The sequence below is a fragment of the Vipera berus genome (genome assembly GCF_964194415.1).
Source record: "Vipera berus genome assembly, chromosome: 3".
Classification (NCBI taxonomy): domain Eukaryota; kingdom Metazoa; phylum Chordata; class Lepidosauria; order Squamata; family Viperidae; genus Vipera; species Vipera berus.
Window position 1 is genome coordinate 123,628,888 of NC_138204.1, and position 27,032 is coordinate 123,655,919.

Genomic DNA, 27,032 nt, shown 5'->3' on the forward strand with positions numbered 1-27,032 from the left:
ACCATATGTACTGGACAAGACAATAATGGCTGAGGACTGGAGCTCTTTTTGGAAAATGTAACCATGGCACTCAATTAACTTCTAAGTGATTAATTTTATTTCCCTCTATGTTGTGCAGCTTCTGAAACTGAGCAACATCAGGACCACTAGTCATTATCGTTCTGTGTTACATTACAATTAGAGGAAATAAACTCAGTATCAACCATTGTGAAGTAAGAACAGGATCTTTCATAAAGTGGAAGTAATCTGGAGAAAAAAATGTCTTTGGACATAAACCGGCCAAAGTTAGGAACCAATGTGAGTCGAGAAAAATTTAAATACACATGCTTTGTTCTTCACTAGGAATCAGGATGTGGAAGAGTTTAAGCTTGGAGAAATCACATCCACATTTTAAAGCATACTGGCCATCGTATAAGAAAGTATCACCAAAGGATGAAGTCAAGAGTAAAATTAAGAGTGGGGCTATGGAGAAAAGAAGACATTTCAAAAGTGCTACTGAAAGAACAACTGATCTTTGGCTCCTTAACTGACACTTTGAATGATTACTATCAGAACTGAATTGGCAAAAGCTACTATGCTTAAGAATTTGGCCTTATACCCTGTTTTACATATCCTTATATCTTTTACCTTGTGTTATTTTGGATAATAATCTTCAAGACAGAGGTTTAGCACATTCCTCCCTTCCTAAACAGTAAGGTAAAATGTTCTAACTGAATGAGGTAAATAATTAAAATGTCAAGATGTAAGGTTAGATGCGAAATAGCAACAAGCTGTGCTCATGGTTATAATGATTGTTCTCATTTAAATTTAATGCTTAGTGCTTAAATGTACACACTGCAAAGTTTACAGGCTTATGAAAGCTCAAGTAAGAATTGAACCATTTTGGATTGAGGAGTGTTAAATCCCAAATCTTGGCAAAATCTGGTTTGAGCAATAAATGGCACAAAAAATAGTGAAATGCAGCTATTGCCTGTTACAGTTTGTTGCCCCCTTGCAAATTAATACCACCCACATTGCAAGGCTAAAAACAAATAACAGCAGAGATATTCATTCAAGCATGCCAGTAGATCAAAACAACAGCTAAGGCAATAAATTACCATCTGTTTGGCAACACCATTCATCCATTACTCCCTTCAGTAGCAAATGACTTGGCTTGCTTGTGCTTCAACAAACCTGCACACAGAGTATTTTTGATGGAATAATAGGGATGGCACGTTATAAACCATTTTACTCTCTTTTGGAGAAATGGTTTCTATTCATCTAGCAAAGTGCATGCAAAAAATGTTCAGAAACAGGACATCCCTCTCTAAATCTCATTAAGTCTCGAGTCAAGTAAACTTAAACAAGGTATGATTTTTCAAGGTTTTTTCCAAGTTTATATTAAGCGGTTAATGCTTTACAGACTTGTACGATTTATGAAGCACATTGAACATGATTGTGCTATGTCTGACAAGGCAGAGTCATAACATCAGATTTGGATGATGTGTTGATATTAAGGGTGGAAATTCCCTCTTTGTCCATTTCTGGAGAAGAGTGTTCCATAGTATCACCTTGTCCACCAATTCAGGTAGCAAAATCCTTGGCTAGCTTTGCAAACAGAAAAGTCTCCTTCAGGTTGAGCAGGATTCCTAGTGACTTTATTGCTGCAGCTATTTAACTTTTTTTTTTCAGCTTCTTCAAGATTTCTTTTTTTTTTAAGTTTTGACTCGCCAGTCAAGCCTATAGCTCTGATATTTCTGATGCTGTTCCATCCAGATGCTGACCAAATCAAAAGCTGCTTAGCTTTTCAGCCAAAATCAGGTAAGAACTGCTAAGAAAACTGCGAAGACATAATGCACCATGAATGACATGGATGAAAGCTTAAATGCATATGTATTTGGGAATTATCATTTACCTTGTATTATATCCAAATTTTTCCTCATCTTTTGCATGGCTCAAATTTATTTAGCCAACAAAAGTCATTCTCTAATACAATAGTAGGCAAACTTAAGTCAGAGTCATATTTGGAACATTAAGAGTATGTGATAGGTACACTAATAGCTGCACTGAGAGATTTAACTATTCACAAAATGTGTACTATCACTACCATGACTGATCACAAAATACTCATTTATCAGAAGGCAAACTGATTTCCCTACACTGCTTCAGGTAAACATGATGCTTGAGCTGCGTGCCATTTAACCCCCAAGGAGCAAATCAAGGTTACTCCGAAGTGATACCATTTTGGAGTTTGGTGCTATTATCAGCTACAAAAGTGTAATCATTCTGTTACATGTATACACAAATGGGATCGCGGTTATCATTAGACATTCAAATATATTAATTTGGAAAATGTGAAATATTCATAAAGTATTTAAAAGTTTGTTCTTTGTTACCTTAGCATTTTCTATAATAGTTCATTAAGCAAAAGCCTGTCAATAATTCTATTGAATGTCTTAATTACTGCACATTTCACTTTTTCAGCATCATATGCTTTATTGATCTATTAGATATATAGTTAACATTCTTAAACAAAGGAAGGCAGCTTACACTGATAAAAATATAAAATGTAAATATAAATATCAATACAATAGAATTAAAATTAAACTGTTTAAAATTAACTTTAACTATATTAATAACTAAAAGTGTGTTATTATTTTCTTGCACATTGGAAGAGAGTCCTGCTGTTTTTCTAGGCAGCACAGTTTGGAAGCCATATAAAAGAATGTTTCCTATGCAACAGATAAGCTCTGTATGTAAGGATAACTAAAGTCCACAACAGGAGACACTGATTCACAAATAGGCAAATAGTCAAGGGCTTTAAAGCTCAATGCCTATACGTTGAATTGTGCCAGGAAGGCAACTAGTAGTCATTGCAGATATTTCAGTATAGGGATAAGATAAACTCCTGTATCTTGCACAGTTCCACAGCTTTGCAGCTGCATGTTGTCTGCAGTTTCCAGACCTTGTGTGAGGGATGCCCTTACATAGGGAAATAGTCAGGACAGACTCTAACCAGGGCATGGATAGGCTTAGGAGAGGGTCTTAGTTGATGTTCTAGCTGCAATTGTGCAATCTGCTCCTCACCACAGCTGCCATTTCTAAATCCAATGACAACCAAAATTCCCAAACTGCAAACATATTTCTTTGGGGAGATCCAACCACATCCACAACAATCTTCACAATTCTAGAGTACAGCCTTTTCCTTACTAATAACGACCTCTGTTTTGTTGGGATTTAGGTTCAACTTATTCTCCCCCATCAAGTTCTATCAATATGGAAAAAATGTTCAAGATATATTGTTCGCTTCTTTGGAATTAGAAAATAAGAAGCACTCAGTTCCAAAGCTACAGAAGACTTTCCAATGCAATTTCGTGTAGATGTTGAATAGCATATAGGGAATAAGGCAGAACCTTAAAGGATACTATAGATAAGAGTATTGAGAAGTAATCCTCCAGCACCATCATCTGGACACTTTCTGAGATGAATTAGAACCACTGGACATCAGTGCTCCCAAGGCTCAATTCAGCCCGACAATCCAGTCCAACATAGTATATACCATGATTAATGACTTTTAAAAATGCTGAGGGTCCAAGAGCACTATCAGTCATACTGCCAGAGAATGTCCGGTATAGGTCGACAAACCAGAGCAACCAAAGCCATCTCAATTTGTATCTTGAAACAAATTCAGATTGAGCTGGGTCCAGAAGATCAGTTTCATCCAGCTACATTTCATCTGTAAGATCACTATTTTCTCTATTACTTTTCCCAAGAATTGAATATTTGAGATTTACCTAATTCAAACATGGTTCTGTATGATTTTTCACTTTAAAAAGTATTAATTGGTTCTCTTATTCGTTCCAGTTTTTTGTATAATTCAATTGTTCTAAAATGTTATGCATTCCTTAATTTAATTCTTTTAGGGCTGTCTGAAGTTAGAAAATGAAAAAAGTGTCTTAACATACAACCATGACAGTGTCCCCACAGTCATGTGATTACCATTTGCAACCTTTCCAGCCATCTTCCTAACAAACAAAATCAATGAAATGAAATCTGGCAGAAAAGACTGCAAGCTGCAGTCATGTGATGCCTCACTTAACTTCCATGGTGATTCACTTAATGACGGTGATAAAGTCATAAATTTAGGTATGGCCACATGATGCCCCATTTAAGGACTGCCCTGCTTAACAATGAATTTTCTGCTCCTTATTGTGGTTGTGAGTCAAGGACTTTCTATATTTCAGTTTAAATATGCATTATCAATGAAATTAGAAATATTCCATTAAATTGTTGACAACCATATTTTTTTCTTCTTACACTAGTTCACATAGTAACTATTTACAATGAAAGATGAGTGGCTCTATAAATTTACCGGTAATAAATAAATAAATAAACTGTAAATTTATATTAATATTTGGAGTCTACTGTATTAGGTAACACAGGAGAAAACAGTAAACGTTATTTATTCTGAACAAAAAACCCTGAGAATTTAACATACATGACAAAAATACTGGCATCATTGTCTTGATGTTCAGAAGAGCAGGTCAAGGTCATGCAAGCTGCTACAGGAACCTCTGAGATTAGAATTCAGATCTTCCAAATGTCTTTAGTACCTGGCTTCAGAAATAGAATGGAATATAGTTTTAATGAATAATGTAAATGTATGAACAAGTGAGAGCTTACAAATTATTGACACAATAATTTTGGTGATTAGGAAAACCACAAGAGACTGGGCATACAATAATTACTGCTGTTCTGTTCATCTATGTTCCTTTAAATTAACAACTGTAAACTTTTAGGCAAGAAAAATACCTTCCCTTTCCCCTTAATACTGTATTTGGTTAAAAAAGCATGAATTGAAATATTTATAACCCTCTTTTTGATACAAAAATGTGAATTCAAAGCACTTACCCATCTTCAAATAGAATTCCCTCAACAGTCTACTAGCCAGAGAATGGTTCACACAGTCACTTTCTTTTTATTTCCCTGAATTACACAATTACTTTTTTTATATAATACTGGATTTCCTTCTTCTTTCTTTCATAATAGAATCATGAAAAGGTAGAAATTGTTTCTTCGGTAACCTATTTATCATCTAAAGCAGAATTTTTACCTCTCCAATTATTATTTTTACTATTCTTCCCTAACTGGGTTTTAATTGCAGCTTTTGGGAAACACAGTACTGAGAAGTCAATATAATAGCTCTATTGCACCTATTCACACAAAACACAAAATTGTGCCAGCTGTGGAAATTCTCACAAGCTCAAGCAAGCATTACACGCTAAAACCTCTTTCTAGAAATAGTATGATTTCAGTCTGCAAGTGGAGGAATTATGTGACTGAATGTTTTTACAGGATTTTTAAAGAATCAAGTCTGTGATGGATCCCAATACAGTTATATAGTTAGAAATGTAAAGCATATGACAATTATTAATAAAATGTTTGGATTTTACTTAACATGTTGTCTGAAACAACATCAAATGGCCAATCTGACATGTGCACAAAATATTTTAGATTAAATGTTTCAAAGCATGATTTCTGATGTTCATGAGAATTGGCTTGCTAGCCTTCCTGATTAGGGCCAGAGGGTTTTAATGGCTCATCTATATAATCAGAAATCATCTTAGTACTTGTGATCAATCAGGTGGTATTTTATAGTAATAATGTACATATAAGAAAGGTTGTGATCATCTATAGTTCTTTGCAGCAGATTGTATTATTTTAATGTATGTGTATCAGGATAACATATTTTAATGTATTTTTAATATTTTTGTATGCTGCCTAGAGTGAAAAGTTGATGGGTAGCCATATAAATTTGACAAATATCCAGTTCCTAATATATACAGTCATGCTTGAAATTGTTGGCACCCCAGAAATTTTTCCAGAAAATCAAGTATTTCTTACAGAAAAGTATTGCAGGAACACATGTTTTGCTATACACAGGTTCCCTTTGTGTGTATTGGAACACAACAAAAAAAGGGAGGAAAAAAAGCAAATTGGACATAATGTCAAACAAAACTCCAAAAATGGGCCAGACAAAATTACTGGCACCCTTTCAAAATTGTGGGTAAATAAAATTGTTTCAAGCATGTGATGCTCCTTTAAACTCACCTGGGGCAAGTAACAGGTGTGGGCAATATAAAAATCACACCTGAAAGCAGATAAAAAGGAGAGAAGTTCAATGTTTGTATTCAATAGTACAAATGCAGGATCTGCTAGGCATATCCTATTTGTTCTTTTAAAAATGACTATTTCCTTGATATAAATATTGATAGTAAAACATTTGAATTCATTAACCAAGTCTGTTCATGATTGAGTCCAATTCTTACTATAAATTAATATAGATTTTGAGGCTAGGGAATTCTCATCAGGCTTTCTGATTGCTTTGGTGAGATGTTCAAAGCTGGCTAACAATGAAGAGATTGACATCTGAAATTATCTAGTAATGAGAAATGATGAATGGATATTTACTGTTGGATGTATTGTCCTTTGCTACCTGAGTTATTTTTTTCCCCTGGTTAAGATTATTGTACAGTTGATGCTATAATTAATACTATGTGTAGAATGTCCTCTTTGTTGAAGATGTTTTTAAACACTTTGGTACTTCTTTTAATAACCTTTTACAGATGAGTTTTATTCTGAAGACAAGCTATATATTACGTGTGGCAAAATTATGGCCCAAATACTCCTTAAGTTTCATTTTAGAAGTCTTTGGAAGTAATCAATTCAAATTGCTATCCAAAAGACTAAGTGTGGTAAAAAGACAAAAAAAGAGACAAAATTATAAAAAGATGTATCAAAAACAGGCTGAGGATAAGAACATCCCTTGATGTATTTAACAAATGTTAAGCGGGATGTCTTCATGCTAGATCAGGATGAATCTGAAGAATAATGTATCTCCCAGCAGAACATTCCTATAAGTGGCCCTTTAATAAAAGCTGTTTTTTTTAAAAAATTCAGTGTTGAAATTAATAAAAGGGATGTTTAGCTTTTCATTGCCGGGACATTAGTAACAAATATAGGCTCCATTACTGTAAGAGATAAATACAATTTATGTAATACTAAAATATTCTAGTCTTTTGCCTTTTGTCCAAACTAAAAAATATAACATTAATATCTTAGTTTTATGTAACTGGTTTATTACTAGTCTTACTGAGAAGGACTGCTTAAATTCACCCATGAATAGATATGCATAAAACAAATGTGTTTTAAAGCTGAGGAATTTTAAGTAGCATTCTCTATTAAACATACCATTCTAACATGTAATCTCAGACAATAAAATCAAATCTCCCTTGAATCAAGCTCAACTTTCATTGATATCATGGTTAAGTCCATGCTGTTTTATTGATAGCCATGTGTAACTGATTGACTATGGCTTTCTTCTGGGAATATTTTTCTTACTTCCCCATCTAGCCTGCAGCCTTAAAAAAATACCCTGGAAGTCTCCAATCCAAATAACTAGGCTTGACTCTGCTTAGTTGCTGAATCCAGACAAACTGTGATGCCACCAGCATGACTAAGGTCTAAGACTGACATTCAACCTAACCCTAAAGCAGTGTTTCGCAACCTTGGCAACTTGAAGATGTGTGGACTTTAATTCCCAGACGTCTGGGAGTTCACACATCTTCAAGTTGCCAGGGTTGAGAAATACTGTCCTAAAGTCAATGGTGGGATTCAAATATGTGAACCACAGGTTCTCTGTGTGGATGCTGCTTCCGGAAGTCCATTCTGGACCTGGGCAACAAAAAATTAGCTACGGTTCTGCCGAACTGGTGTGAACTGGCTGAATCCCACCACTGCCTAAAGTGTTACCATCCACTTTATTGTTAGTTCAGCATTTCTACTTTACTAAGTGGGAAATCACTGGGAATTTGGTTATAATTATTAGCTTTTTTAAGAGTGGTCAATAAACCGATACACTCAACATAGGTGGAAACTTTTTGCACGTCAAGCCATTGGGTTATTAGCACTGGAGAGGGAACATCTATTTACAGATTTTCAATGACTCATGACATCATTAGGCAAGAAATTATTTTTACAAAGAAGGTAAAAGAGTATAAAACGAGATGCTTACCAGGCTATTCTGAACACATTAGAATTTATTCTGCAAGAATATAGATTGGAAATATGGACTCTTGACTATTCATGGTCAGATTCATATCATTCCGGGCCAAAGTAAGTTTATTGTTTGCTACTGTAGGACGTTCAGGCTGAAGACATGGGTTCAGTGGAAATACAGATGAACATTCTTTCACTTCTAGTGGGTTGTTGTTGGCAGAGAGGGACGAGGTGACGAACTTGATAAAGTGTAAGAAATGTACGGAGTGACAAGGTAAACCTGTTTTAGCTTAAATGTACAAGCAGCAGTTGATCCTGATGATCCTATCTTGGTAATGGAAGATGTCTTGTGCACACGCAGAGCACTCTGGGATCTCTTTGAAGCATCTTTTTTCCTTTCAGCACACAGCCCGGGTAGCCCTACAATCTGCCTCTTTGATAAGTGAACGCGTGCTGGTTTTAATTCCTCTCTAACTTCAGTTTTCTTTCAGCTGATTGGCTTCCATCTCCATGTTTCCAATCTACATCCACTGTCTCTGCTCAGGGACCAGAGAGTTAAGTTTCTAGATCTCCTAGTTACTCAACCAACTACTTATAGATCCTCCACATGTGTGCATACAACAAAAGTGAGCGTTCTCAGCACGATTAAGATCTGAAGCCATTCATTTTATGATTACTACCATTGATTAATGCAACATTAATTTCATGCAATTTTGACTGTTTGACAGGGAATGAATAAAGAGATGGCATTTCAGGTGTCAAGCTTTTTATTAAGGACAGTGTTCAAGGCCACCTCTAGATGGATATTTCAAGCTGCATTTTCTCTGCTCTCTAGTGTGTGAAAAGCAATTGTTTAGTTGTATAACAAGTGTAGAGCAGAATTAAATTGACCTGCATGATACAGAAAGTAGCACTGAACCCATTTACCTAAGAGTCTTTTGAAAGAAATCTTGTTTTATTATTATAGTTGAGTGTTGACGTGATTTCAAGGAAGTGATTATCTGTGTAATAGTTTTTAATGGATGGATTATTTCAGTGTATAAACATTAAGGTCTGCTGACATACCCTGTTCCTAGCTATGTTCAAAATGTGAAAAGCTGTAGAGCTAAATTGATATTACTGTTTTTTAAAAAAGGTGATTTAGGAAAGAATTGTTATTATTGTTAAGATATAAGGCAGCAGGATGATAGGATGAGGCCAGGAAACAAAGTCATAATATATCAGCTTCTGAAGTAGAATCTTAACACCATGAAGGCTGTGTGTATCTTCAATCTCTCAAATCATGTGCTTGAAAAATACCTTTCAAAGTAAAAACTTATACTTTTTCATGAAAAGAAGTTGCTATACTAACAAAGTTTCACAACTGTTAATTTTGAATAATTTTTTTTTCTAAACTAACTGGCAGTGGAATAAAAATTGGTTTCAAATGCAACTTTCACTGTGACAAGCGATAAAGGAACCTACAATTACCATTTTATACTGCTCATCTAACAGTGTAAATGGTCTTCCCAGTTGCAATGTATGGCTGTGAAAGTTGGACCATAAAAAAGGCTGAGAGCCAAAGAATTGAGGCATTTGAACTATGGTGCTGGAGAAGACTCCTGCGAGTCCCTTGGACTGCAAGGCGATCAAACCAGTCAGTCCTAGAGGAGATCAACCCTGACTGCTCTTTAGAAGGCCAGATCCTGAAGTTGAAACTCAAATACTTCAGCCACCTAATGAAAAGGAAGGACTCACTAGAGAAGAGCCTAAAGCTGGGAAAAACTGAGGGCAAGAGAAGAAGGAGACGACAGAGAATGAGGTGGCTGGATGGAGTCACTGAAGCAGTAGGCGTGAGCCTAGGACAGGAAGACCTGGAGGAACATTGTCCATGGGGTTGCGATGGGTCGGACACGACTTCGCAACTAACAACAACAACAGTGTAGCCTGTGGTTAACTCTATGGCCTTTGCAGGTTTAGTGGAAGGAAAAAGGAGGAAACTCTTATTTTTTTCTCAAGCTCTGAGAAAGTCTTGGAAGAAACACTTTCATTTCTAACTAGCCCCCCAGCAGGCCATGAAAGTAAATGATACTGAAATTAATTGGAGTTGCCAAGGCAACCAAGGGATGCAAGTTCTAGTCCCTAGACTTACCTGTGTCTAATTTTTTCTCCTTCTTCTAAGCTAGTGTCTGTTCTTCAGGCCAAAAAAAAAAGCAAGAAAAGAACTCAGTTCTAATTAAATGCTTGCCAACCACACTATATTGAGTCTGCGATGTGTGGCCTCTCAAGAAATTTCTTGAAAGATTTCAGTAATGGAAGAAAGGTGGAGCCCAATCTATGTATTTAATAACAAATCTACATGCAACTTTTCCTAGAAATAAAGCCTGCAGAATTTAATGGAGGTTTTTTTGTGTGTGTGCCTTTGAATCAAGGACTAATTCTTGTAGTTTTCTTGACAAGGTTTTGTTATTGCTACATTTGTAAGGATGAGAGAGATAGAGACTGACCCAAGGACAAAGTTTACACACATATAAATAAGAACAGGGCTACCCTTTCAGTGTTTTCTGATTCATGATACTTGCCTAAAAGCTTCTTGTAAAGATACAATGTGTGGAATAGTCTGTTTCAGGTCATTTCTCTTGTCTGAACTTCAATCCTACATCTGCTTGCCTGGATGAAAGTCACAGGATTTACTTTTGAGGAGACAGATGCAGAATTGGATCATCACTAGAGTTTCCAGCCAGATGGAAACATTCCACCACACTTTTGGATATTTAAACAGTGGGCAACTTGCAACATCAAGTCTGTGCAGATATTTTCAACCCTGTTTTGTTGCTTCAAGCCCTTAAAAACTAGATAGCATGGTTTCTTGCCATTTTTAAGTAGACAACACAACTGGAGTTTGGCAACCTTTTCAAGTGTTGGTTTCATTGCACAATTTTATGTAAAGAAATGGTGGCCATTTTTTTCAAGGAGTAAAATTTTAAAAAGCCTCACAATACCAAACTTTGTGAGGTATCTTACTCCCAAATCTCATGAGATTTCAGCATTAATTGTTCCAAATTCTATAATATTTGGGAATCTCATACTGTAGCATTTGCTCCCACTCTGCCTTGGCTGCTAATGCCCATAAAACGTATTATATAGCATCATATATAAGCCATGCATTTAATTAATAAATACTTTAACCCATGAGCATACAATGGAAAGTCATACTTGGCTCATGTGAAACAGTCCTTACATTCTTATGTACGCTATAAATAAGTTTTTCCTGCACAGAATCAATATTCATATTGAAAGTGTTTTCTACGCCAAGTAGTCCTTGGAACTTCAAGACAGCCATTCAGTAATATGTTAGGCCATAAAGACAGTCTCTTTGCCACGATGTGTTCCTATGCTTAAAGAGGGGCATTGCTAAAGCAGATTTATTAGTAAGCAGGAACAATCCTTGTTCCTCATAAGGGGCGTGTGGGCCAATTTGCCCAGATCCAAAGGACACTATTCATACTTTTCCCCAACAAAGCCCCATTGAGAGCCTCATGTTTGCTCAATGGTCCCATTGAGAGCCTGACTTGTTTTTCACAACAGACTTTCAAGAGGGGACAAATAGATTGCTAATGAGGGGGGCCAGGCAGACACATACAACTGGATAAAGGGAAAAGTGGGGCCTGTTTTTACTGTAAAATGGGAGTCTTGAGAATTTGCCAGTGTTAGAGATTTCTTAATAAAGCAAAGTGATGTCCTTAAATGAGTGCCAGTTTTGGAAGCAGACATGGATAGTGGCCTAAAACAACTTTACAAAGAAGCATGTCTTATTCTTACCAAACTCCATGGTATGCTTTCTGGCCTTATCACTGTTTTCTCCCAGTACTCTTTCAATGAGCTGAGTGCGGAACACTACAGCTTTTTATCAGTTTTGTTCTTCTTCATCCCCTGCAAAACAAACAAACAAAATAAGGGTTCAATTAGTCTTATATAGAATCAGTCCTAAAATTTCCAATGAAAGGACATGTTAGTTTGACCCTAATAAATCTATCTTATATTGGGATGCCTTAAGAATACTGCAGACCAGTATGAGTTATCTGGTTCTCCTTGGGTGTTAAAAGAATGCACTTCTTGGAAAATAACACACTGACAATCCCAGATCCAAGACCACCAAAGTGTAGGGTGTACTGTGCATGCTGAACCATGCAAGCCCAAATGATGAGCCAGAGAGAGTGTAACTGCATTGATTCACATACTGCATACTTTTTTGCTGCAGTTCTTGTATTTTTTTTAACAAAGTCACTTCTGTAAAGTGAAAGTGGAAACTACCTCATGAGAAAAACTCCAAAAACCTGAGAGGACAATGTCACCTGGAGTCCATTTGACCATAGCTGCTAAAAACAACCAGTTTCTTAACATTTTGAGAGAGGAAACCACAGGAAAAATTCACAATGTGCCAGGAATAGTTTTAAAGTGCAACAAAAAGCTCGTAACTTACCTCTCTGCACTGCAACCCAGTGGACCCCATCTATATTTTTTTTAAAAAATTCCATTTATATCCCGCCCTTCTCCGAAGACTCAGGGCGGCTTACAAGCTTAGCAGTAGCCTTCATTCTATGTATATGCCTGCTTATTAGGGCTTTCACACACACACACCCAAGCGGCATTATTACAAAGTCAGCTTAATTGCCCCCAACAATCTGGGTCCTCATTTTACCTACCTCGGAAGGATGGAAGGCTGAGTCAACCTTGAGCCTGGTGGGATGCGAACCTGCACTAATTGCAGGCAGCTGGTGTTACTTAAGGAGGCATTAGCCCACTGCTCCACCAAGGCTCTTTTATATAGTTACAGGATAGTTCTTCAAAGCCTCAACAAGTCATAACATAAACACAGAAATAAATATGAATGCAGGCTGATACCTGATACTGTGCGTATAAAGTTAATTTCGATTCACAGTGTAGACCAAGGGGTTGATCTATAGGAATAGTTTTCAGAAAGGTGGGGCTTTCTTAGAAGACATTGTAAAACTCTGTTCTGGGAGAGGCTACTTTAGATAACCTAGAAGGAATTTCAGAGCCCCCTGAAGTGATGGACTCCACTCCCAGTGACATTATGGACATGGTTAGGTTGTTTTCTTGGCAACAGTAGAAAAGAGGCTTGCCACTGCCTCCTCCCCATCATTTTTCTTTTACTTTCCATCCTAAAGCTAATTTAGAGCTCTAAAATTCCTTGGAGGTCCCCCATCCAAGTACTAAGCCTGAATCTGCTCAGCTTCCAAACACAGACAGGTGCTGCCACCTGCTGAGACTATCATAAGCAACAGATCTTGGAAATGAGAAATTCATTTTAAACCCTAATGTATGTAATGCAGGGCTCATCCTTTTTTTTAAAGCTAGTGGCCACACTTAGGTTTGCACTCTAAAGGCTCCTTTCCAAAGTGGGTAGGATAAGGAAAAACAACTGCGTAGGATCACAAAAAATGCATTGCTTTTAAGACATAAAGACATCCGTCCATAGTTTTCTTGGCTGCGGGGCTTGCCACAGCATCTCTTTCAGGACTTTTAACTTCTCAGCCTAATCTATATAATCCTAGTGGTTTCTGGTCTTAGTACTATTAATTTCTGGTGGTTTCCCTTCTAAGTAGTACCTTTTTTTAACCATTTTTAAAGCTCAACCATGGTCGTGCTACCTGATCTGGATTGCAGCAATGGTGAATGAATGGCAAAGATCATGCCATGATTTGTGGGCTACCTCTGAGGTCCCTTGCTACATGTATCGTTGGCAAAACATGAAGGATATACCACTTTGAAAGCATAGACGTAGGGGCCTTCACACAACCCAGAGAGAGAAGACAGCATTGTGCAATGAGGTGGGGCAGGGGTTAGATGTTGAACTCTTCATTCCTTCCTAGTCTTGACGATTATTATTCTTTGAGCCCTGGGGATGTAAGGAGAAGTCCTGTGACTCACAACCCACCAAAATATGCAGCTTGTGAGGAGGAAAAGCATTTGCTGCCTGCTTTGGAAAGAGATTTTTAGGCTTGGGGATAGATTTATTAAGGTGAGATTCCAGGCAGATACTGTACATACTGGAATGAAAGTGCACCAAGATGTACAATAAACAGGAGTTTAAGTATGTGCACTTATATTGAAATTGTAAGGGAAATGGGCTGCAGCTTATACCCTTTAAAGAGTTCTACTTTTTCAGGAAGGGATATTGTAGATGGCAGGGCTATATGTGGACAAACTTTTGAAATTATGTAAGATTAATGTTTGAACATCAACCCACAAGTAGCATTTCTTTGCACCATGGCAGAGGAATAGTTACTGTAGTTACAAATGCTGAAACAAGAATGGTTGATTTAGTGATTGGGATAGTGAGGAGCTGTGACTCCCCTGCAACAGAAGCACTTGTTGGGACAATGTTGTCTAGGCCTATTAATGACAGCTGTACAATCCCACATCTGAAAACAACAGGGTCTTTCTATTTTCCTGCCCTCCCCTGAAACTTGTTTTTGTATGAAAGGAAGCATGGATCTGGAAACCTCTACTCTGTGCTTGAATGCAAGAAGTTTGTTTGCTTGACTATTGTTCAGTGCTGCCTTCCTCATGTTGCTGCCCTTTGCACTTGTGGCTGGGGGCGGGGGGGGGGGGAGAGAAGGGAACAAATTGTGCACAAAGTGCCATGCTTTAATAAAATTGGGCAAGTTGTTTCTCTCACGTTTAGTAAAATGGACTCTATTCATTATTAGCCCTTTTTTAAATGTAGCCTGAGAAACAGGATGCTATACATGACACAGAGAGTACAAAGCTAATAAAAACAACCCACTTAAGATTGTCAGAAGTCCAGTCAATCTACTAGCCCAGGGGTAGGCAACCTCGGCTCTTTTATGACTCATGGACTTCAACTCCCAGAATTCCTGAGCCAGCTGGCTCAGGAATTCTGGGAGTTGAAGTCCATGAGTCATAAAAGAGCCGAGGTTGCCTACCCCTGTACTAGCCATATACAAGAATATGGTATACGCACATCTCTATTGTTTCACATTCAGCTACTTTCATTTTGGTAAGGGAAGCGCGCTCAAAGACATGCTTCAAGATTCACGAAAACCTTGCATCTGCTAAAAAGCAAAATGTGCTGATAAGAATAGTATTAGTAATAGTTTCCCAGCCCTTCCATAATTGCTGTTGGTGATATCAGCACAGGGAATCCCTTCTTTTACTGAGCAGATTCACCACCCTTCTTGGATCAGTTTACATACCCAAACACAACCCTGGAAGGACTTACAGAGAAAAGGCTGCTGGGACTAGTCAGCCTTGCCCATCCAAACTTTTGCATGTTCTGCTACTAACACAGGTGGAATCTAGCAGGAAAAATAACCTGCTCAAACCCAATTGCATGCCGAACCACAATGGGATACAACTGTTGTGTATGAGGAGCGCAGAGCCAAGGCTGCTAACCGGATCATATGTAAAACAGGACAAAGCTGCTGTAGTTTAAGGCTGTTTCCCCCCCCCCCCCCACACACACACACAGATCATTTACTTTATGCCTTGGCAATCCCAGTATTGAGGTTGATCACATAATTTTGATCTCGTGCCGTGCAATTTAAACAATTGCATACTGATCCTTTTGTAAGAAGTATCTTTACATGTAGTCTTCAACTTGCCACCAAAATTGAGCCCAAAATTTCTGCTACTAAGCAAGTTAAGTGAGTTTTACCCTGTTTTATGATATATATATATTTGCCATAGTTTTTAGGTGAATCACAGCAGTTGTTAAATTAGTAACAACTGTTAAATGAATCTAGCTTTGCTTGTCAGAAGGTTGCAAAAGTGATCACATGATCCTGAGGCACTGTCATTAATACATGAGTTGCCAAGCGTCCAAATTTTGATCATGTGACCATGGGGATACTGCAATGGACAAGTGAAAAATGGTCATAAGTCACTTTTTTCAGTGCCATTCACTAAAGGAATGGTTATAAGTTGAGGATTACCTGTATTGTATAAGCTTCCTCATAGCTGTTGTGGTAAATTTTACTGTGGTCTGACACCTGGCTTTATGTTAGATTCCTGTATTATCTGTGCAGTAAGTTAAAAGGGAGGGGGGCAATGTCTTCTGCTAAGAGTTCATCAGTTAATCAGCGCTTTCAAAAGTTTGTCACTTCAGTATTGCAAGAATTGAGTTATGCTTAGAATAACTAGGAAGAAAAGGCTCTCCCAGCACTGTAGTAGCTTATTGGGAAAGATCCCTCTTAAAAGTGAAATGGCCTCTTTTCCACCTAATCTGATTAGTCACAATGTAGCTAATGTGTCAAGTCAACAGACTGTATTTCAAACCCTAGAGGTAATTGCTAAATATTCACAGAAAGAAATGCACACTAGTTGCCCTCTATACTTTAAAAAAAAAAAGAATAGCTGCTTGCTGCTTTGTGCAAGAAGAGTTTGGCGATACCTACGGTAATAGGTCTTTCTATTTATTTGAACAAGCCGGCCTGGTCTGATGGGTTTAGGGGTATTTTAATATTATTTTATTAACTTATTGAATTGGGCTGTAGTATTTAATATTTTTTAACTTTTGTATATTGTATTTTATTGTATTGCCCTGTACACCGCCCTGAGTCCTTCGGGAGAAGGGCGGTATAGAAATTAAATTATTACTATTACTATTACTATTATTATTATTATTATTATTATTATTATTATTATTATTATTATTATTATTATTATTATTATTATTATTATTATTATTATTATTATTATTATTATTGCAGTGCAAACGAAGGTTTTCACAGACTAGGTTGAATTTTATTTTTATTTTTTATTTTTTTGCTTTGCACGATCACGTACCAGCATCTTTTCTCAACGCCTGTCTTCTTGGTTAAGATTTCGTCTGTTAAATTTCTACAAGTTAACTCTTGATTCAAGGGAACCTTTCGGGTGGGCCCGAATTCAATAAAAGGCATTTTAATCCCACTGCTGTTTTGAAGGACACTGCAGCGGGGAGAGAGGAAGAAACGAAAAGAAAGAGAACTTGCGTTTTTTTAAGCATAAAGGCGCGCTGAAGGCGTAGGAAAGGACGCGGAAGTGGACAAAGCCGGAATATACGGGCCTGCTCCGGTAAATCTTCGCATTAGCTGCCGGCGAGACTTCGGGGGGGCGGGGGAACCGCACTCGCTGCGGCCTAGCGCCGGATCATCCAGCTGCTGCCAACGGGGGCGTCGTGGCGTTTAATGAAAGCCGGGAAGCTAATTACGCTCCTTTCCTCGCTGGCGGTCTCGCTCGGAGAGGAGCGGGGATCAAAGCCGGGGGAGGCTGCGCCGCGCATCCACTGCGCTCTGTCATCCCCGCCACCGCTTCTTCTTCTTCTTCCTCCTCCTCCTCCTCCTCCGGGCCCTTCTGCTTCTTTTGGAGAGCGCGGCCCCCTCGGTTTGCTCCGTTGCCTGCTAGAAAAGCAGGCGAGTGTAATTAACGAAAGTTAAGACAACATCTCCCTAATTAGCAAGCCAACTCGGAGCACAAGAAATGGAAATTAGTCACAGGATGCTAAATTAGCCGCTGCATACATTACTGGGCGAGGGGGACCCCCGGGGCCTTCCGCTCGCAGGCTTTGGTGGGAAGCTCCCCCCTCCGCCCCCTGCATCTCAATAAAGCAGCCTTCCCTGGGTGATTAGGAGCAGCCGAAGGCCTCGCCGAGCGCGCGGCACGCGGCACAATTTGGAATCCGTTCAGGGAGCGGGGAGGGAGGCAGAACCCCCAGTCTGCAATTTTTTCCCCCAAAATATATATATATATATATTGGAGATAATGATTTCTTTTCCTGCTTTTCAAGGTGTTTCGAGATCTCCGCTTTGTTTCTCTACCCCCCCCCCACATTAATTAGAGCAGAAGTTGAAGAACTTACTTGCCTGACCCCAATTTTTGCACTATTTTCCTGTCTCTGTGCAAGAGAGAAAAAGAGGAGGGGGTGCCGGTTGAAGCAAGGCAGGAAATTGGACTGGAGCAACACATAACATAACATTTGCATCAAAATAATACGACGGGCAAGAGAAAAATCACAATCACATCACTCGGAAGGAAGGAACGGAATACAAATTAAAGAGAAGAATGTAAATTTCGTGCCATTAAGCTTCAGTGGCCATTGGAAATGGCGCAAAAGCACAAAGGGTTCTTTTTTTTTATATGAGCATCATCCACTTTGATTATTCATACTTGTGTTTCTGCTTGAATTAAAGCAGGAGTGCTAGAGCCTGTTAAAGCAAAAAATATTTGAATTGGTAGTGAACTTTCACCTTTGCTTGCATCCATTTACTTTTCAAATGAATACCAGATAAGTTAGTGCATTTTCTAATCGGCCTGTTTTTCCAGTGAGTGCTGCCATTACATACCAATTTCTTTGAGAAGTGCCTCCTAAGAAACATTAAATACTTACAAATAAGGATGTGTCCATCACTTTCGGCTGGTCTGCAAGAGCAGCTTGACTAGTGCTCCAAGACTCAGCTAGGGAGCTGCAGTTAGTTGCCCCTTTGATTGCCTTGCTTCAGACTTATTGCATCTGCTTTTTGCAAATGAGGCATGCCTAGACAAAAGCGGCTGCCCTCAGTTGTTACTATGGCCTTCTTTTGTCAGGTATTACAAAAGCTGAGCCCATCAACGTTATGTAGGTGAAGTTATTCCCGCTTTACAGATAGGCTGCTTTCCTTCTTTGAAGAAGATACATTTGTTAATATCAGACATGCTTATAGCAGAAGAACTGGGTTCAGACAATACGGGAAGCCAAAGCCATCATGCGCTTTATGTTTCGGTATGTTTAGTGGAAAACTGCACACAATACTCTACAATTCTCCCCATCCGCTGTCTCTACGCTAAGATTTCACTCCACCAAATTGCTCTTAAAAATTCAGGGACTGCATAGTATTGAAGAGCCGCTTAACACGGGATGAAGGTTTCCTCTCAATCTCTGATTAACCTACAGATCTCTAATAAATTTTTAGCTCAGCGTTTTCACACACACACACACACACACACACACACAAAAACTCTCTTTGTAGATAGAGGGGCATAGTGAGGTCAATGATTGAATGTTTTGAAATGGTCACTGTTTTTGGATACTGGAACTCTTGATTTGTGGGCATCAATTGCTTGGCAGAGGAACTGACTGGCTTATGATGGCTTAAACCACCTTGGGAAAGGATACAAAATCATACTGTCTGTAGCATGGCTGTTGAAAATGCCAGTTTAGGTGACCCTAAACAAGTACACGGTTATGAGAAATATGTGTGTGAGGAGAGTGTCATCATGAATGTGGTGAAATGTAGCTGCGTTAAGCTCCTATTTAAACTCCTTGCTAGAGTTCATGTTAATATATATATATATATATATATAGTTTGGCGGGTCGAATCCCGAGTGCCGCGTAGCAGAGTGAGCGCCTGTTACTCGTCCCAGCTTCTGCCAACCTAGCAGTTCGAAAGCACGTAAAAATGCAAGTAGAAAAATAGGGACCACTGCGGTGGGAAGGTAACAGCGTTCCGTGCGCCTTTGGCGTCTAGTCATGCCAGCCACATGACCATGGAGATGTCCTCGGACAAGCGCTGGCTCTTCGGCTTTGAAACGGAGATGAGCACCGGCCCCTAGAGTCGGAAACGACTAGCATGCATGTGCGGGGGAACCTTTACCTTTACCTTTTATATTAGATCTATAGATCAGAAAATATGGTAAATATTCATGTTGATTTCAAATAGAAACAGACCTACTAAGAAAACTTGGGATGATTCATGATTTCATTCCCAGAGATCATTTCCTTATACTTCATAGGAACAGTGAAGTATAGCCAACAATGTGGATTATTGAACAATTTCCATGGACCTGAAATTTGATACCAATGCTCCTTAAGAAAGGGACAGGCAAATGTTTTTAATTAAAATAGTCTTATGTTATCTCAGTGAAAGAAATAAGAGGGAGGCAATGATGTGCTGCAAACCAATGGTCTGGCAATTATTTTTTTCAACCATTCACTCACAAATTACTCTCAATGTTTCAGGAAGTGAATGTTGCTATAGATCAGGGGTCCCCAACCAAAAGAAAACTTTTCTCTTCAGGCATAGGGAGAGGTTGTTCTTGAAAATTATACCTAGCTTGCCGAATGCCTGCCAACCACATTTATCATGCCATTCAACTTCCTTTATTGTATCACCTTCCATTGAGACCCGTTGGCCAAGGTTATACTGTATGTAGTGGTCTAGTATGTCTAATTCTTCTCTAGATATATTTTTTTCTTTCTTTGGTGAATTTATTAAACATAACCTGGCTCTTTTTCAGGTTTATTTTTAAGCCAAATTGTTCCTCTGCTTTGTGCAGCTCTTGTATGTGTCTTTGTAGCTCTTCTGCGTCTTGTGTGAAGAGAACAACATCATCTGCAAAACTTAAATGGTTTAAATAGGTGCCATTGGTTTTTATTCCATCTTTTGCCCAGTCTAGTTTGTGAAATAGGCTAGGCAGGCTGTAAAAAGGATAAGTGATAATGTATCACTTTGTTGTACACCTCGTTCTATGTTGGTTTCCACTTTAAGATCATTAAGGCAAATTGTTGCCATTATTTTTCATATATTGATTGTAGTAAGTTTATGTAAGTACCGTATTTTCCGGCGTATAAGATGACTGGGCGTATAAGACGACCCCCTACATTTCCTGTTAAATTATAGGGTTTGGGCTATACTCGCCGTATAAGACTACCCCTCTTCCAACGCACACCAAATAAAAATTAAAAAACATCAGATTTGATTTTAATATGGTAATTTTAATTCAAATGCTTATGACATGCAGGTACTTAGTAGGAAAACTGTCACTTATAAACATAAGGCTGTTTGTCATCAAACATGTAAACATAAAACAGTGCAAGTGGATTAAACGTAATAATAATAATAATAATAATAATAATAATAATAATAATAATAATAATAATAATAATAATAATAATAATAATAATAATAAGAAGAAGAAGAAGAAGAAGAAGAAGAAGAAGAAGTTGGAAGGGACCTTGGAGGTCATCTAGTCCAACCCCCTGCTAAGGCAGGAAACCCTATACCATTTCAGACAAATGGCTGTCCAGTCTCTTCTTAAAAACTTCCAGTGTTGGAGCATTCGCCACTTCTGGAGGCAGGTTGTTCCAGTGGTTAATTGTTCTAACTGTCAGGAAGTTTCTCCTTAGTTCTAGGTTGCTTCTCTCCTTGACTAGTTTCCATCCATTGCTTCTTGTCCTGCTTTCAGGTGCTTTGGAGAATAGCTTGGCTCCCTCTTCTTTGTGGCAGCCCCTGAGATATTGGATCACTGCTATCATGTCACCCCTCACCCTTCTCCTCGTTAAACTACACATACCCAATTCCAGCAACCGTTTCCTATTTTCCTAATTCACTTTTTCACTTTTCCTAATTCACTCTAAAGCTTTCCCTGCGCAGAGCCTTAAGTAACACCAGCTGCCTGCAATTAGTGCAGGTTCTCATCCCACCAGGCTCAAGATTGAGTCAGCCTTCCATCTTTCCGAGGTAGGTAAAATGAGGACTCAGATTGTTGGGAGCAATAAGCTGACTTTGTAATAATGCTGCTTGTGGGGGTGTGTGAAAGCTCTAATAAGCAGGCATATACATAGAATGAAGGCTATTGCTAAGCACATTGATTTGTGCTTTAAATTGTAAGCCGCCCTGAGTCTTCGGAGAAGGGCGGGATATAAATGGGATTTAAAAAAAAAGGCCAAATGGGAGATCCGCTCCAGGTTTTCCAGCCAGCCCGCCCAGTTCCTGAGTCAAATGTGTCCTTAGAGCTAAGCAGCTGCTCTGGCTACGGCATTCCCCACCTGCCTTTCAAGTTGCTCTTGCATTCCCCACCTGCCTACAGCTGCTCTTCAACTTTAGAAGGAAAGACGCCCAGACCCCAGCCTGTAAAAAAATCACAGACTGCAGCTTCTACTCCAATTGGTCCCACTTTCCCTGCGCAAACTAAATGGAAGATCCACTCCAGGTTTTCCAGCCAGCCCTGTCCCTAAAGTTTCAGCACCCGGCGTATAAGACGACCCCTGACTTTTGAGAAGATTTTCATGGGTTAAAAAGTCGTCTTATACGCCGGAAACTACGGTAGTGTCTACAGTTTAGCTGAGCAATGCCTTAATTATTGCTTGCTGGAGTACTGAATCAAACACCTTTTCATAGTCAATGAAAGCCATACACAGAGGCATGGTGAACTTGCTGTGCCTTTCAGTGTCTTGCTGAACAACTTGGATATGATCCATTGTCCTGTAGCCACTTCTGAACCCTGCCTGTTCCTTTGGTTGTGCATCATTTAATGTTCTCAATATTCTTTTTGCTATTATCTTGGTGAAAACTTACTGGGCAATAATTCTTTAAATCATCTTGTGCCCCTTTCTTGTGTGTAAGAATCACTTCAATATTTTTCCATGCTTCGGGTATCTTTTTCTTCTTTGAGGCATCTACAGTATAGTTTTTCTAGTATCTTGTATAAACTATGACTACCAGTTTTCAGCATTTCAACCTCTACATAGTCATTTCCTGAAGCTTTGCCATTTTTCATTGATTTTATGGCACTTGATACTTCCTCCACTAGGATATCTGGCATTTCCTCTTTTGTGGGTGTTGTTACTTTTGAGTGTTCTTGCTCTTTGTATAGCTCTGAATAGAATTTTGCAATTTAGTATTTCTTGTCTTGTTCTACACACAGAGCCATCTTCACATTTTAATGCAAAAACCTTTCTTGTATTTATAAGCTTGCATTTTTCTCTATTAATCCCTTTGTTTTCTTCAATTGCCTTTTTCACAAGCTTTATGTTAGACTCATGGATTTCTTCTTGGATACATTTTCTTATGGTCTTGCAAAGTTTATACTCCAGTTTATTAGGGAAACTTCCAGTATTCTTCATTGTCTGTTGTTTTTTCATTAAATCAATAGTTTCATCAGAGATTTTTGACTGTACAAAGTGTTTTTCCAGTGGTTCTATAGACGTAGTAGATTCAAGTATGTTTTTGACTATTTGTTCATTTTGGTCTGTAAGGTTAATCTCTTCCAAATCTTGCAATAGAGCAAAGTGATTTAATAGACCAATCTCAAAATCGCTATTCTCCTTTAACAGCTTATCACTCCCTAATTTTGTTTTTTGTGATGTCTTTTCATTTTCATATACTCTTTTTGACAGTCTACCTAAACTTTAGCTTGTACCATTCTATGGTCACTTCCAACATTAAAATGATCGATGAACGTACAATTGCAGAATATGGTTTTATCACTTGACATGATGTAGTTGATTTTTCTTGCATACAAGATGGACTCTTCAGTGTCCATTTTCTGCTAGCTTTTTCCTTGTAAAATGAGTTCATGATGCAAAGTTCCTGTCCTTCAGCAAAAGCTGTCACCTCTATTATCTTGTTCATCACTTCCATATGGGCCAGATGCTTTTTCTTCATATGTTGTTCTTGTATTGTTTGTTCAATTGAATGATGCATTGGGCTACCCTGTCTGATATATTTTTAAATTTTACTACAGAATCTTTCAGCTTTTGGTTGATGAGAAAACTAACTCTACCACATCATCCATCATCAGTACTCTAGTGCAGACTAAATGCCCAGTCCTATCAAGTTCAACTAAATTTTTGCCTTCTCGTCATGTTTCACATAATCCAGTGATATCCCAATGCATATTGTTGAGTTCAATCAGTAATTCTTCTAGTCGAACATCTGTTTTCATTGTTCAAATGTTGACCATTCCTATTTCCAAAATCCAAAGTTAGCCTGATTTAACCCAGTGATTCTTAGCACCCTCTTCTTTTGAGTAGGTCTGGAGTTGAAGTCCATGAGTCATAAAAGAGTCAAGGTTGCCTACCCCTGCCCTAGGGCCTTCAGGGAATGAGAGCCATTTTTGAGGTTGTATTGGCATGTGGAAGAAATAGACCATAATCTGCCATGTTGGTCCAATGTGGGTTGGCTGATATCCATCATGGCCTGTTCATCTTGCTAGACCCTTCTGGACATATAATATCTGATGACATAGCCCACGATTTCATTTACCCACACAAGCCCCTTTGCCTCGTCAAGGCCCCGATCATAGAGTATTAATTTTATACATTTAAGAAATTATCCTTATCACAACTTTCAATAATAGCATTACAAATTAAAAACAATCCATAATGAGTCTGTGGCTGTGCTCCAAGCTATAACTGCTAAGCTTGTAAGCCGCCCTGAGTCTTCGGAGAAGGGCGGGATATAAATGGAATTAAAAAAAAACAACCTGGGAAGTGTTGAAATTTAGCAGTAAGATCACTGAAAGCCAATGTGTTACAGTAATTATAGAGCACTGGACAATGACCAGAAAGACATTGTCAAATCTTCATTCAACTAAGCTCTATATTATCCCAAGCTGCCTCACAGGTTGTTGTGTGATAGAATTGGAACTGGAACTGCTCTTTATATCATCTTTAGGGCCTATCATCATTGCATCCATTATGGATGGCCTTGAAAAACATGTATCATATTGAGCTTACCATAACCTAATTAGTGGCTTCCTCCACTCCAGCTGGTCAACAGGAAAGCGAAAAATAAATAATCAACACCAGGCTGAGTGGACGAACAAAAAATGCACCCTTGCTCCATGTAAGAAGGAAACAAATTGCTACCACTATCACCCACAACCCCACGCTACCTCATGGATGGACAGTACTTAGTAAAAGGAGGGAAGCATCATTACTACATTGCAAAGAAAAACATCCAAAAGTATAATCATTTGCATATCTTATACAGTACACACTTGATGGTTAATTTGGACAATTTGGAAATCTTTGCAGTGGTGCTGAAATTGACAAGAGCCCTCATTTCTCCTTCTGTTAGTGAGGGACAGAACCACCTGAAAAACTTGTTCTGTTTTTTTCCACCTACTGTATTAAAATAGAATGCTCACTTGTGCTCACAGGAGCACAAGAACCAGGAAATGGCAAAGGGAGAACACATCTACCAGCTGCCTTTCTGTACAGTCATTGAAATCTATTATTCTGTGCAGCACCTCATTCCACCCCAAATATAGAAGTCCTGGCTTTCCTAAATATGACCTCCTTTCAGATGAAACGATCTTCTCAAGGCCAAACATTCCCAGTTCCTCCAACCTTTCTTCATAATTTCTAATCCACTGGACCTCATGTCCTCTTTGACTTACGTATGTCTTCTGATTAGAATCCTTCTGCCCTTAGCTTTTTGTTGTGGGATGTAAACTACCTATTAACAAACTGGATCAGCCTTCAGAATCACGCTTCCCAAGTGATTAGAGAGCATGCCCTATGAGATTTTATTGTTAGAACAGAATTGTTCTTGGGTATTTTGAATGATGCATGGTAACTGAGTTTCCCCATCACACTGCAGGTTAATGACCTCTGGCTGTTCTAGCCTCCATTTGTATAGGTTGTTATGACTTGACTCATGCTGGCTTGTGATACAAGATACATTTGTAAATTTACCGGCGGGGGGGGGAACCCCATTAACTTGAGAATGTGGAATAGAATTATTAATGGGCTGGTTATATTTTTTTAATTAATAGTTGTAATTCCAAGATGTCCAGCAGCATTTAGTATCAGGAAAGATAGGTTATAGAGGAAATGGAAAATGATTAGCATGTTGATATTATGCGCCCGTGTGCAGGTATTTACAAGATTTTTTTTTAAGCATCCTGGTTCAGAGATTTGTTCTTTAGGATTACAGGAAGGAAGCTGAAATCTGAAGCTAAATGCGATAATGTTTAGCAGAATTTTAAAATAATGTAAATACTTAATAGTAATAAGCACCTTGGGTGTGATCCCAAAACATCTGGAGCACCACTTGAACAACATCAGCATTAACAAAATTACCACCAGCCAATTGCAAAAGGAAAGGGACGTGGTGGCTCAGTGGGTTAGGACGCTGAGCTTGTCGATCAGAAGATCAGCAGTTTCGCGGGTCGAATCCCGAGTGCCGTGTAACAGAGTGAGCGCCTGTTACTCATCCCAGCTTCTGCCAACCTAGCAGTTCGAAAGCATGTAAAAATGCAAGTACAAAAATAGGGCCCACTACGGTGGGAAGGTAACAGCGTCCCGTGCGCCTTTGGCGTCTAGTCATGCCGGCCACATGACCACGGAGACGTCCTCGGACAAGCACTGGCTCTTCAGCTTTGAAACGGAGATGAGCACCGGCCCCTAGAGTCGGAAACGACTAGCATGCACATGCGGGGGAAACTTTACCTTTTAATTGCAAAAGGCAGCTTTACTTGGAATAGCTTACATCCAGCAACACTACCTTTAACATCATCAAAAAAAATCTCCCTATCCCAGTCTTTGAGAAGAATTCAGTAGATGGCTCAAAATGTCAAGACCAGTCTAAACATCTGGCTCACTGTGCAACGAACCGTAATAATGCAATGTAACAGTATTGACTTACCAGAAATAAATAGCAGGAAATAGGAACCAAAGATTTTTCAAGTATATGAAAATTATTCAAGAAAAAAAAGACCAAGCTGAGATAGCATCCTGCCACTCTCATCTCATTCATGTACGCATACTGTTTCTTATCTCAGTATATTAGCTAAATTTTATAACTACAAGTTCTTCATATTATTTTTTTGATCTAGTGATCAGGGCTGGTACCAGGTTTGATTGGACAATGAGGAAAAGATTACTTTTAATGGTACTGAAATTTGCAGTACTGCCACAAGCTTCTTGGGTCAGTAGACGTTGCCAACACAGTCCAAAGGAAATCTGGACAAATTGGACACTATTACTTTGAGACTCCAAGATATATGTCATGACAGAACCTAAGGCATAGATGATAAGGGTAATAAACAGTGGTTGCAGTTGCTTGGCCAACTTTCATCTTTACCAGTTAGGACTGTTTTTTAAAATGTAAAGGCTGAAAGGGAGTTGAGGAGAGATTGACTTCACCCTGAAGTCCCTGTTCACCATGCCAAGTGCTAACACTGCTTTCCATCTAGAAAGCCATATAATAAATTATTTTCCT